This window comes from Elaeis guineensis, chromosome 1 (genome assembly GCF_000442705.2).
Source record: "Elaeis guineensis isolate ETL-2024a chromosome 1, EG11, whole genome shotgun sequence".
Classification (NCBI taxonomy): domain Eukaryota; kingdom Viridiplantae; phylum Streptophyta; class Magnoliopsida; order Arecales; family Arecaceae; genus Elaeis; species Elaeis guineensis.
In genome coordinates, this window is record NC_025993.2 from 106,454,043 (window position 1) to 106,465,266 (window position 11,224).

Consider the following 11,224-nt stretch of genomic DNA (forward strand, 5'->3'; position numbering starts at 1 on the left):
TTTGGGGCCCAAAGAGTTGCAAGGAGTTCCATTTAAAAATTTTAATAATGGATTTTTTCTTTATCACCGGGGGCATTCCGAGAATTGAACTCGGGACCTCTCGCACCCTAAGCGAGAATCATACCACTAGACCAAATGCCCGACTGATATGTTTTGGCTATTAAAGGTATATATGTGTTCGTGATCACGCCTGATTGCACTTCCCTCTCCTACCATCTTGCACTAATTTATGTGGCAACCATCCAAACATTTCCTACCATAGTTCTACGAGGAAACTCCCTGTGAGATGATTGACCTCCGATGGTTCATCGATCAACATCAATGAACATTGGTAGCTTCCAAATAAGGTTATTGGGAGCTTAAAAAACAAAACTTTACGTATATAACTTGTTAAACTTCAATACTAGCTCAAATTGATCTAATTGGATATTGGCTTAACTTGGGCCCCTTAATAACTTGTTTGAAATATGAAATTCAAATGAAAAGGAAATTCAAGGAAAAATGAAAATGGTACTAAGTTCATACAAGGGAGGCTTTCCCTAACAAAGGTTGAATTACTAATAAAAAAATACCTCCTTATCATTTTGAAAAAAATGCAGACTCTAGTATAAATGGTAAAAAATAATTTAAGTCAAAATTGGCAAATCGGTTGGATAACTGCATATACATGCCTTTTGAATTGTTTTGTTCTGAATTGGGGGTAACATTCTAATAAAACTTTATACTGAGTAAAATTTAGCAAGCATCTTTCAGTAACAAACTTAAATGAATCGTGATTGTTGTGGTCAAAAGTCAAAGGGTCGAATAACTAAGATGGTTAAGTTGACTCCACGTCTGCATACATGAGGTATTGTCCGCTTTGATTTATGACTATCTTTAGGCTTCAGTGGGCTTTAATCATTTAGAGCCTCATAGTTTTGCCCTTAAAAAATACTTCACATGGGAGAAAAGGTTCCAATCTATATAAGCCATATTTTTTCTTAATTCATAACCAATGTGAGACTAAATATGTTCTTCCTACTACCACAACATAGCCCCCCAGTCAAGGGAGAGTATGTGCATGTGGACATGAAATTTTTTTCAACAGACCGCACCAATATTACGATCAAGGGTCAAGAGATCGAATGGCTCAGATGGCTAGATTGACTCTGTATCCGCATATGTGAAATATTGTTTGCTTTGGCGCATGACCATCTTTAGGCTTCAATGGATCTTAGGCTTCAGTATGCTTTGATCATTTAAAGCATCACGATTTTGCCCTTAAAAGATACTCATATGGGAGAGAAGGTTTCAATCCATATAAGCCATACTCCTTGACTTATAACCGATGTGAGACTAAAGATGCTCTTTCCACTACCGCAACAGTGATCTTAAAAAATATAGTAACCATGCATAGATGATCCAGTTAAGTGCTATGAGGTCAACCCGTGCAATATTGAAGAGAACATTATAGTGGTGTTTGGTGATCCAGATGGAATCACTATGAGGATCTTAAATCACCAGTGAAAATCATCTCAGATAATATGATTCTTGATGATTTAAGATCACTATATTTGGTATGTTTTGTTCTAAAGATCATCAAGTATCTACAATTAACCTGTCGAGTATACTATGAAAATCTAAAATTATTGACCATATAATATTAAAACTAGTTATAATATATCCATATATTTTACAACTATTAAATAGAATTCTCAAATAAATTGTAGCAAAATACACAAATATATATCAAATTATCAAAACATGTCATTCTAAACTAATTCAATAAGACAAAAAGTTAATCAAAACTCATCAAAATAACTCCAAAGGATTATCAAATCTTCTCAATTTAAAAAAAAAAGTAAAATTATCACATTATCAAGCCCTTTCCTCCTAGAAGAATCTTTTTTGTCCAAAGATTAGTATTTTTAAAAGTAATTTTTTTTACTAGACCAAGGGATATTTTTATCTCCAAATTTAAATCCAACATCACTACTTCAGGATGATCTATGAAACCTCTCCTTATGGATAGGCTTAACATCACTAGGTTGGATGATAATTTTAGAAATGAAAGTCATTTAAAATTATACCTACATAGGATCACTGGGATGCAACCAAATATCTCTACCAACATCACTATTGATTTTGGTGTCATCCCCAATATCAAATGCCATTTAGAGTTTTTTGTGATGACCGACAAAGGAAAGCGAGTGGTGAGAGTTTCCACAAGCCCTTCCTAAGAAGGGTAGAGGAGAGCAATTGGGGTTGGTTTCGACCATAATTGATAGCAATCCACGAGTGTTTCGTCACCAAGCTCGTGCGCAAGTTCGAGTCGGAATTGGCTCTTCTATAAGCATACTTCGATACCCTTGGATGGATTCTATTCCTTTAATTCCATGGCCAATTTATATTAATATGGATGTGGAAATGTCTAATTCACATTTGGATATGTTTATTTTTTAGGAAGGGGCATGGGATACACAACAATTGGGTGTCTTATTTCTAACCGAGATGATATGCCACATTGAAAGAATTCCTTTTGCGCAAGGAGAGTGGTCCGCTCAGCTATGTTGGGGGCTGAGTAGGAGTGGTGAAGTTTTGTGCTTTTCTATTTCCTCAAAGGCAAGCTAGTGTCAAATATATTTTATGGCAACCCCCTCCCCTTGAAGTATTAAAACTTAATTTTGATGGTGCTATAATACATAAAGCAATGGCAACGGCTTTTATGATCAGAGGCCCAGATGGTATGTTTCTCGGTTGGAATTTCTTACCGTCTGTTGTCCCATTTGTCGAACTGGTAGGTACCTGAATAGGACTGCATGCGGTAATTTTTTTTTTTTTTGGATGGAAAAGGGAAGCATTGGATTGCCATCGGCTTTTATTCAGATGGGCATGTGCAAAGGGAAAGGCTTACAAGAATAGAGCAAAGAGAAGAATATTAAGAAGGGTATGCTTCTCCAAACAAGAAAATTGAGGTTATAGCAATAATCAAAGTAACAGAGATATACTCATCTACATGTGACAAGTGAATGCAATAAACCAGAGTGGCACCTGAATATTAGCGACAGTATTAGTGATGGAAAATAAAATCATCGCTAATAACGGCTTTTAACCATCAAAAAATTAGCTGCCACTAATACTATTAGTGATGGAATACTGACTATTAGCGACGGCAAAAGCGTCACTAATAAATTTATTTTTTTAAAAAAATTCAGTTATAATTATAATTAAATTAATTAATTATCGACTGCTATTAGTGATGGAAAGATTTACCGTCACAAATAATTTGAAAAAAATTATTTAAAAATTATGAAAAAATATTTTTTTTGATAAAAATATTAGCAATGGTGATTAATTTTTAGTGACCATGAGTTGCCATCGCTAATACCTTTATCGACGGTATTAGAGACGGCGATGTGCCGTCACTAATAGTCCGCCAAATATAAAAACCCCCTGCCAGCAAGAGAAAATAAAATTTTCTCTTCGGTGCCTTTTTCCCTTCCCTTCCCGCAATTCTCCACTCGTCAGTGCCTCCTCCTTCCCGACTCTCCCCCCACTGGTGCCTCCTTTCCGATGGTTCCCCCCCACCCGGCACCTCCTTTCCGATGGTTCCCCCCTCCTTGCACTCCGACGTCTCGCGGCCCCGAGTCCACACCTTTTTTTCCCCCTTCATCGGTGCCTCCTTCCCAGCAGTTCCTCCCTCTCCAGTGCTTCCTTCCCGATGGTTCTTCTCTTCTTGCGCTCTAACGTTCCGTGGCCTCGAGCTCGCACTTCGGCCACTCCCACGACTACCCCGCCCTCATCGGCCCCGACCCTGGCCCCGTAGGCCCTGACCCTGCCCCTGCCTCATTAGCCCGAACCCACGGCCCCGACCCGCACCGCCTTCGTGCGGCCTCATTCTCACACCCTCATCTCCGCTACTGCATCCTCGAGCCAGCATCCCATTCTCGAGCCATCCCCTGCCCCATCGACCTGACCCCGCGGCCTCGACCTGCGCTACCTTCCCAAGGCCCCATACCCACGACTGCATCCTCGAACCGATGTTCAATCCCCAAGCCGTCCCCTCACCCCTCAGTCTCTATGCGGTAGCCCGTGCCTTAGTCCCTGTGTGGCAGCCCGCGCCTCAGTTCCTGCGTGGCAGTCCACCTTTTATTGTGAGTATTAGCAATGGCATTAGCAACGACATTAGCGACGGCTAATACCGTTACTAAAAAATATTTTTTTATTTAAATTATATTAATTAAGTATAATTAGATATTAAAAAATAATTAATTAAATATTAATTTAATTAATTGGTTAGATAATTAATTAATTAATTAACTAGAAGCACGGGATCAAAAGCATGAGAGAGCTCTCTCCTCCAGAACCATGCGAGCTCTGGCCCGCTCTGGTCGGGTCACTGATAGCGGGTTGACTTTGGCCCGCTCATCTACTCCGATGGCGGTCGAAGGAGTATTTTTCTAGGCTCTAAGTCCGATCCGAAGTCTGACTTGCTCGAGGAGGCAGTCGGGGGCTCGGAGAGGCTATGATGACTGCCTGTGCAAGATGCACCTAAAGAGTCTAAAAAAAGATCGTTGGAGGTGATGCATTTCTGTTCTTATTGTTATAGTTGCAGGGCAAGCTTGGATGGTCTGTTACATCGTAGACAACCACTTGCAGCCACCTCATGGTTAAAGGTGCAAAGGAACATGCAATGCCTTATTTTTTAATGGCAGATTTGAGCCTTTTTCTTTTTTCTTTTCCTTGTTTACTTTGTTGTTCTCTGATTTAAGTACTCTTTTCTTTGTTTAGTTTGTTGTTCTCTAATTTAAGTTTTTATTTTATTCTTTTAAAAAATTTTTGCTCCTAATTTTTGAACTAGGCTTGGGTAGGGGTGGAGGGCTCCGAGAGGCAGTTGGGGGCTTGGAGAGGTCATGATGACTGCCTATACGAGATGTGCCTAAAGAGTCTAGAGAGAGATCGATGGAGGTGATACATTTCTATTCTTATTGTTGTAGTTGCAAGATAAGCTTGGATGGTCTGTTACATTGCAGATAGCCACTTGCAGCCACCTCATGGTTAAAGGTGCAGAGGAACTTGTAATGCTTTATTATTCAATGGCAGATCTGAGTCTTCTTCTTTTCCTATTTTTCTTATTTATTTTGTTATTCTCTAATTTAAGTACTATTTTTAAGTTTTTATTTAACTTTTTTAAAAAAAATTCTACTTCTAATTTTTGGATTGGGCTCGGATAGGGGTGAGGAGCTTGGGGAGGCTATGATGACTGTCTGTGCGAGATGCACCTACAGAGTCTTGAGAGAGATCAATGGAAGTAATGCATTTTTGTTCTTATTATCGTAGTTGCAGGACAAGCTTGGATGGTTTGTTACATCGCAGACCACCACTTGCAGTCACCTCATGATTAAAGGTGCAGAGGAGCTTGTAATGCTTTATTTTTCAATGGTAGATCTGAGTCTTCTTCTTTTCCTTATTTACTTTGTTGTTTTTTGATTTAAGTATTATTTTTAAGTTTTTATTTTATTTTTTTTTAAAAAATTACTCCTAATTTTCGGACTGGGTTCGGATAAGGGTGGGAGGCTCGGAGAGGCAGTCAGGGACTCGGAGAGGCTATGATGACTACCTGTGAGAGATGCACCTAAAGAGTCTAGAGAGAAATTGATAGAGATGATGCATTTTTATTCTTATTATTGTAGTTGAAGAGCAAGCTTAGATGGTTTGTTACATCGCAGACAATCACTTGCAGCTACCTCATGGTTAAAAGTGTAGAGAAACTTGCAATGCTTTTTTTTCAATGGTAGATTTCAGCATTCTTTTTTTCCTCTTTTTCTTGTTTACTTTATTGGTCTTTGACTTAAGTATTGTTTTTAAGTTTTTATTTTATTTTTTTAGCTGCAACAAGCTGATTTCTAACCATGATTCCAAAATCTTTTGCATACTTATCATGAGGAAACCTACAATATTTGGACTCAAGATGCACACTTGAAAGATAGAATTAAGTCAAGAAATAAGAAAGATTCAAATCTTCAGGATATTGCGCTCCCTATCTTGAGTTGGAGGAAGGGGATCTAGGGGTCAAAAGTCAATCTTCCTATTTGATAGATAGGATGGAGGTGTAGATACATCCGTATTATTGAATGGGATATGTAGAAATAATACGTTCAAGAATCGAAGAAGTATATTGAAATATACTTCTTCGTGTCCGTTTAGACTTGAGGCGGAAGGAATTGATACAAGGGGGTCAAAATTCAATTTAACCATTCAATAGATGGGTCGGAGGTATCTATAATTTCGTATCATTGAATGAAATATATAAGAATAATCCATTCAAGATTAGAGCAGTATATTAAAATACATCCCTCCGTATCGGTTTAGGCTTAAGGCGTATTGATTACTCTAGTTTTTCAGTTTCAATTAACTTAGTTACAGACTATTGAGTTATTGATCAATAAAATATATCATTTTAAATCTTGCATTGCCATCCATAATTGTATAATTAAATCTTGCATTGCCATTAATATATAACTTCTTTAACGTTGTCCTTAATCTGTGGTAGATGGTGCACCACAGCAGACTTATCCCTAAATCTGTCAATCGATATCGATCTTTTATCAGAGATATCAGATGTTATATAAAACTATTAGTTAGTATCTACAATATATCAGCAGAAAAATGATTCTCATCTAACAGTACATGATAATATGTTGGTCTGCTGGTTTCGTGAATGAAAATAAAATATAGATAAATGGATATAAATTATTTTGAAAACTAGATAAATTATGTCAACCACAGTTTCTAATCAAACTATTATAACATTATTCCTACTCCAAGAATACAAAATACCACATTATTTTTATGAATGTGGTACAAAGTTAAGGTATCATGATATACAGTTAAACAAATATGATATTTTATTCTGATACACAGTTAACCTAATATGGTTATAATTATTTTATTCTAGTACATAGTTAATCCAATATGATACATAGTTATTTTTATTTTCAAAGATTATAAATCATATCTTCTCAAGGTCGGAAACGTCACAACTGAGGAGAGAGCTCTCATGCAGTCGGCTCACATGGTTCTACACCTCTCACACCAGGTGATAAATTCTAACACTTTAGATATTCTCATTTATGTTATTTTATCCTTTGCTAGCTAATATAATATTCTTTATGTTAGATATTTTGCATTCAGTTTCGGACGACAGGGGGTCACCAGTGACCCTACAATCACATGCAATCACGATCGGCTCCTAGACATAGAGTCATGGTCGAGGACCTGCTCGACTCGCAGCACCTCCGACTCGACCAGAGGATAGAAAGCTCATCCACATTCAGAACCGCTCGTAAGTACTACAACTTTAATTAATATATTTAAAATTTAACCATTCTAGAGTTAATATTTATTTTTCAAAATCAATTTGGCAGCACGTTTAGAGAGCTTGGAGTATCTCGTGTGGTTACTGACATCATCCAATACTTGATGTCGGGAACGGTGAATGAGTTTTTCAGCTGGCCATCTGGAGCTCATTTTGCAGCCTAAGAGATGTTTTGGATAAGTCAGACACATTTAATTTTTAAATTCATGGTATATTTGTATTCTACTTATTAATACACGCTTCGATTCTATCTTGCAGGAGTACTACCGATTTAAGACTCTCCAGGATGAGGAGGCTGGCTGTTGGACCTTCGATGAGATGGCTATATGGAGGCTTCGAGATGGCCTCTACAGCCTCAAGTAGTCTACCATCGAGCATTCTGATTCTCAGTCACCATCGGACTGGAGATCTTACAGAAATTACTGAATGTGAGTGGATGTATGGGAGACCCTTTGCAATCAGTGGAGCAGCGAGGAGTACTCCAGTAGGCGACAGAGGATCCGATAGAATCGGACCATCCAGTAGGATCTGATCAGGCATATGGGCGGATCTATCGACACACATGTTGTGGCCGACATATTGATAAGAAATCTATACCAAAATCTTCACTAAAACTATAAAAGCTCTTATATATATGTTTTAATTAATTTAATTTTATTATTTACTTATTATAGACACAGTAGCTGGGTTATCCACCAGGCCAGGTATGGTTGTGGGAGGCCACACACCAGTCTAGAAGGACTGATGATTATTTAGATTTTAAGTCGCGATAAATCACGGTAAAAATTTCAAACTATATTTATTAAGTTGTTACAGGATCCAATATGTATATTAGAATTAATATATTTTTGAATTGTGTAGGTGGATTATGCGGAGTATGTCATTGCACGGCATAGCGATGACCCGTCCACTAAGCCCCTCCTTGACCTTGAGGGATGGCTCAAGGTCATCGGAGGGGTGAGTAAGAGTCGGATCATAAGATTCGGCTACAGCTTTGACTTTCCAGCAGCTCGATATTTTTTGACATCCTCATAGGCCTCGACGTCCCAGACTTAGAGCGATACGCATGTGGAGGAGGTCATGTAGAGGCTTCTGAGCCAACGATCTGGGAGCTTCCAAGATGCCGTCCGTGATACAGTTATGGAGATTCTCTAAGACCCATAGCTGCGTGACCAGCTGGGCTCGTTGTCTCAGCCATCACATTAGGTAATTCTATTAGTAAACTCTTCTACTTATTTTAAGTTTTCATATTTAAAAGTTTAATATATTTAGGTTTGAGTCGGAGAAGGAGATCTAAAGGCTAAAAATTCAATCTAACCATCCAATTGATAGGCCAGCAGTGTCTATAGCTTCGTATCATCGAATGAAATGTATAGAAATAATTTGTTCGAGAATCGAAATAGTATATTAAAATATACACCTCCATATTGATATATATGCTTTTATATTAAAATTTATTAATAATTTAAAAATAAAATTTAGGAAGTAAAAATTTAATTTAACCATCCAAACAATGGACCAAAGGTGTCTATAGCTCCGTATCATCAAATGGAACGTATAGGAATAATTTGTTCGTGGGTCAGAGGAGTGTATCAAAAGATACGTCTCAATATTGAAAGATATATCTTCATATCCAAATTTATTAATAATATTTTATTTTTTTCATTTCAGGATGCTGGGATATCTGACTCTCATCGACCAGCTGCTGGAGAGGAGCAGGAAGATGAGGAGGAGGACGAGGAGGAGGATTAGACCTGATTTTCTTTTATTTTGATGTATTATATTTTTTTTGATAATGCTTATAAAATTATATAATTTATATTTTTAATATAATATAATATAATTAATTTTTTATGTCTAATTGTTATATTATCTTTGGATTTTAATTATAACCGGTATTAGAAATTATAATTAATTATGATTAATTAAAATAAATTTTAAAAAATATTATTATGAATTTAAAAATAATAAAACTAACTATTACCGACGGTATTAGTGACAAAATAGCCATAGCTAATTTTTTTTAAAAAAAATAAAATTTGATTTGAAAATAAAAAATAAATAGCGGTAGAATATAGCCATTGCAAATGCCTTGTCTACTAGCTCTTATTAGTGATGGTTAAAAAAGCCATCACTAATAATGGTAATTAACGACTAAGATTGTTCCAACTACTAATTAGCGATGGCAGATAAACTATTAGTGATGGTTAATTTGCTAATAGTAAAATTTCTTGTAGTGCTTGCTCATCTTTTGTTTCCGGATTTCAGCACTATCTGAAAATGGTGCTGTAGGAAGGTCATGAGCTGGTAGTTCTGCTAGGCCTTGAGGAGCTTTGAAGTAACCTATGCGGTTTAACCCATAGAGTCTTATGTCTGGCAATAAAAAGTGCAGAGATTCTCCCGCATCTTAAATTGATGGAGTACTATTTGGAGGGCCGAATACATAGTATATTTTTTCCTTACAAACATCCTACTATTTTTTTCCAACCACACTTCCCAGCATAGAATCGAAGTGAGATTCTTTGGAGCCGCATGCGGTAATACCCTATTCCCAACCACAACAACCTTGGATTGGGGAGATTCCTTAATAGCTATAGGGTGGATTTTCATGCTGCAGTTGGGATAGACATTAACCTTTGTTGAAGGATATCATGGGCTGGAAAGCCATTACTGTGGTGTGCCATCTGTCTCATATATTTAGGGAGGCCAATCAGATTGGTTGGCCTCAAGCACTCAAGGGCTCCTTTACTATTACAAAATTTGATTGCATTCATATGGAATTAAAATGCTTTTGTATTATTCTTGTTAGACATGCATAGTTAGTGGAATGCTGTATTCATGCTTTACCTATGTCTTCTATTATCTTTGCTTGCTTTAAAAAGACTACTATTATGGTTAAATCATTATCGGTTGTTCATTCTATTGTTCTGATTTTGGTTTCAGGGGCTTCTGTTAGTCTCATCTTAGGTAGGATGTTATTAGAGTATGCTGTCCACCGTAATATAGCTTCAACTTCTTTTCACAAAAAAAGCCATCTATATGATAAAATTATGACTTCTCAGAAGTTAAATTACACAATCAAGAGATGGGGCAAAAATATATATAATATCACGTGCCTGCTCAATGACATTAATCAAGAATAAAAATACAACGGAAAGGAAAAAACAAATTATACAAATGTAATAAATAAAAATTTAAAAAAAAAATAGAAACTTTGCAAACTCTCCCACCCTCCAACAAAATTTAAAGCAAAGAAAGGGGTGAGTTGGGAAGAGTGGGAGACCATGGAAGATATGGCTGCGGAATCACTATCGGAGATGAACTTTCAACACCCATTATCACATGTAGAAAAGCCAAGCCGGAGCACAAGGTCTAATTCAGTGCCTCCCCCAATAGTAGATTTGCTGGCCATGTTTTCTGCTTGCAATGGAAACAATAATAAGATGTTCTCTGTGGAGTCATGATGCAATTGCTTTTCCTTTGTCTCTCTTCCTTGTTCCCAGTTTTTCATCTTTATATCCTCAGAAGGACAGTCATGTAGCATACTGGTGGCTGGAATTTTCTTTCCAAAAATCACCAAGTGGTTAGACAAGTCAGCAGCATTGCTATCAATTGTTATATTGGATGTGTTCTTATCACAAACTTTGACCTCCTCCTCCCCTTCTGTATCATTAGAATCATCCACCTTTTGCTTCTCTTCATCAAGTTGTTCATTTGCGACGACATCGGAGGGCTTCTCATAAAGAGCTTCAACCTTTTCCTTTTCGCCTGAAGGTTTAGAGTCATCCACTCTTTGCTTCTCTTTTGCAACTCCAACAATGACAGATTTATGATGGTGAGAATTAATATGTTCTTCTGCATGTTCCA

At 37.1% G+C, this 11,224-nt stretch overlaps 1 non-coding gene across 1 annotated transcript; it reads right to left on the minus strand.

Annotated features, from left to right (window-relative positions):
- Positions 1-69: 69 nt before the first annotated feature.
- On the minus strand, positions 70-141 carry TRNAP-AGG (transfer RNA proline (anticodon AGG)). Its single transcript has one exon. It is a non-coding gene; the product is annotated as a tRNA-Pro (tRNA).
- Between the last annotated feature and the right edge of the window lie 11,083 nt (positions 142-11,224).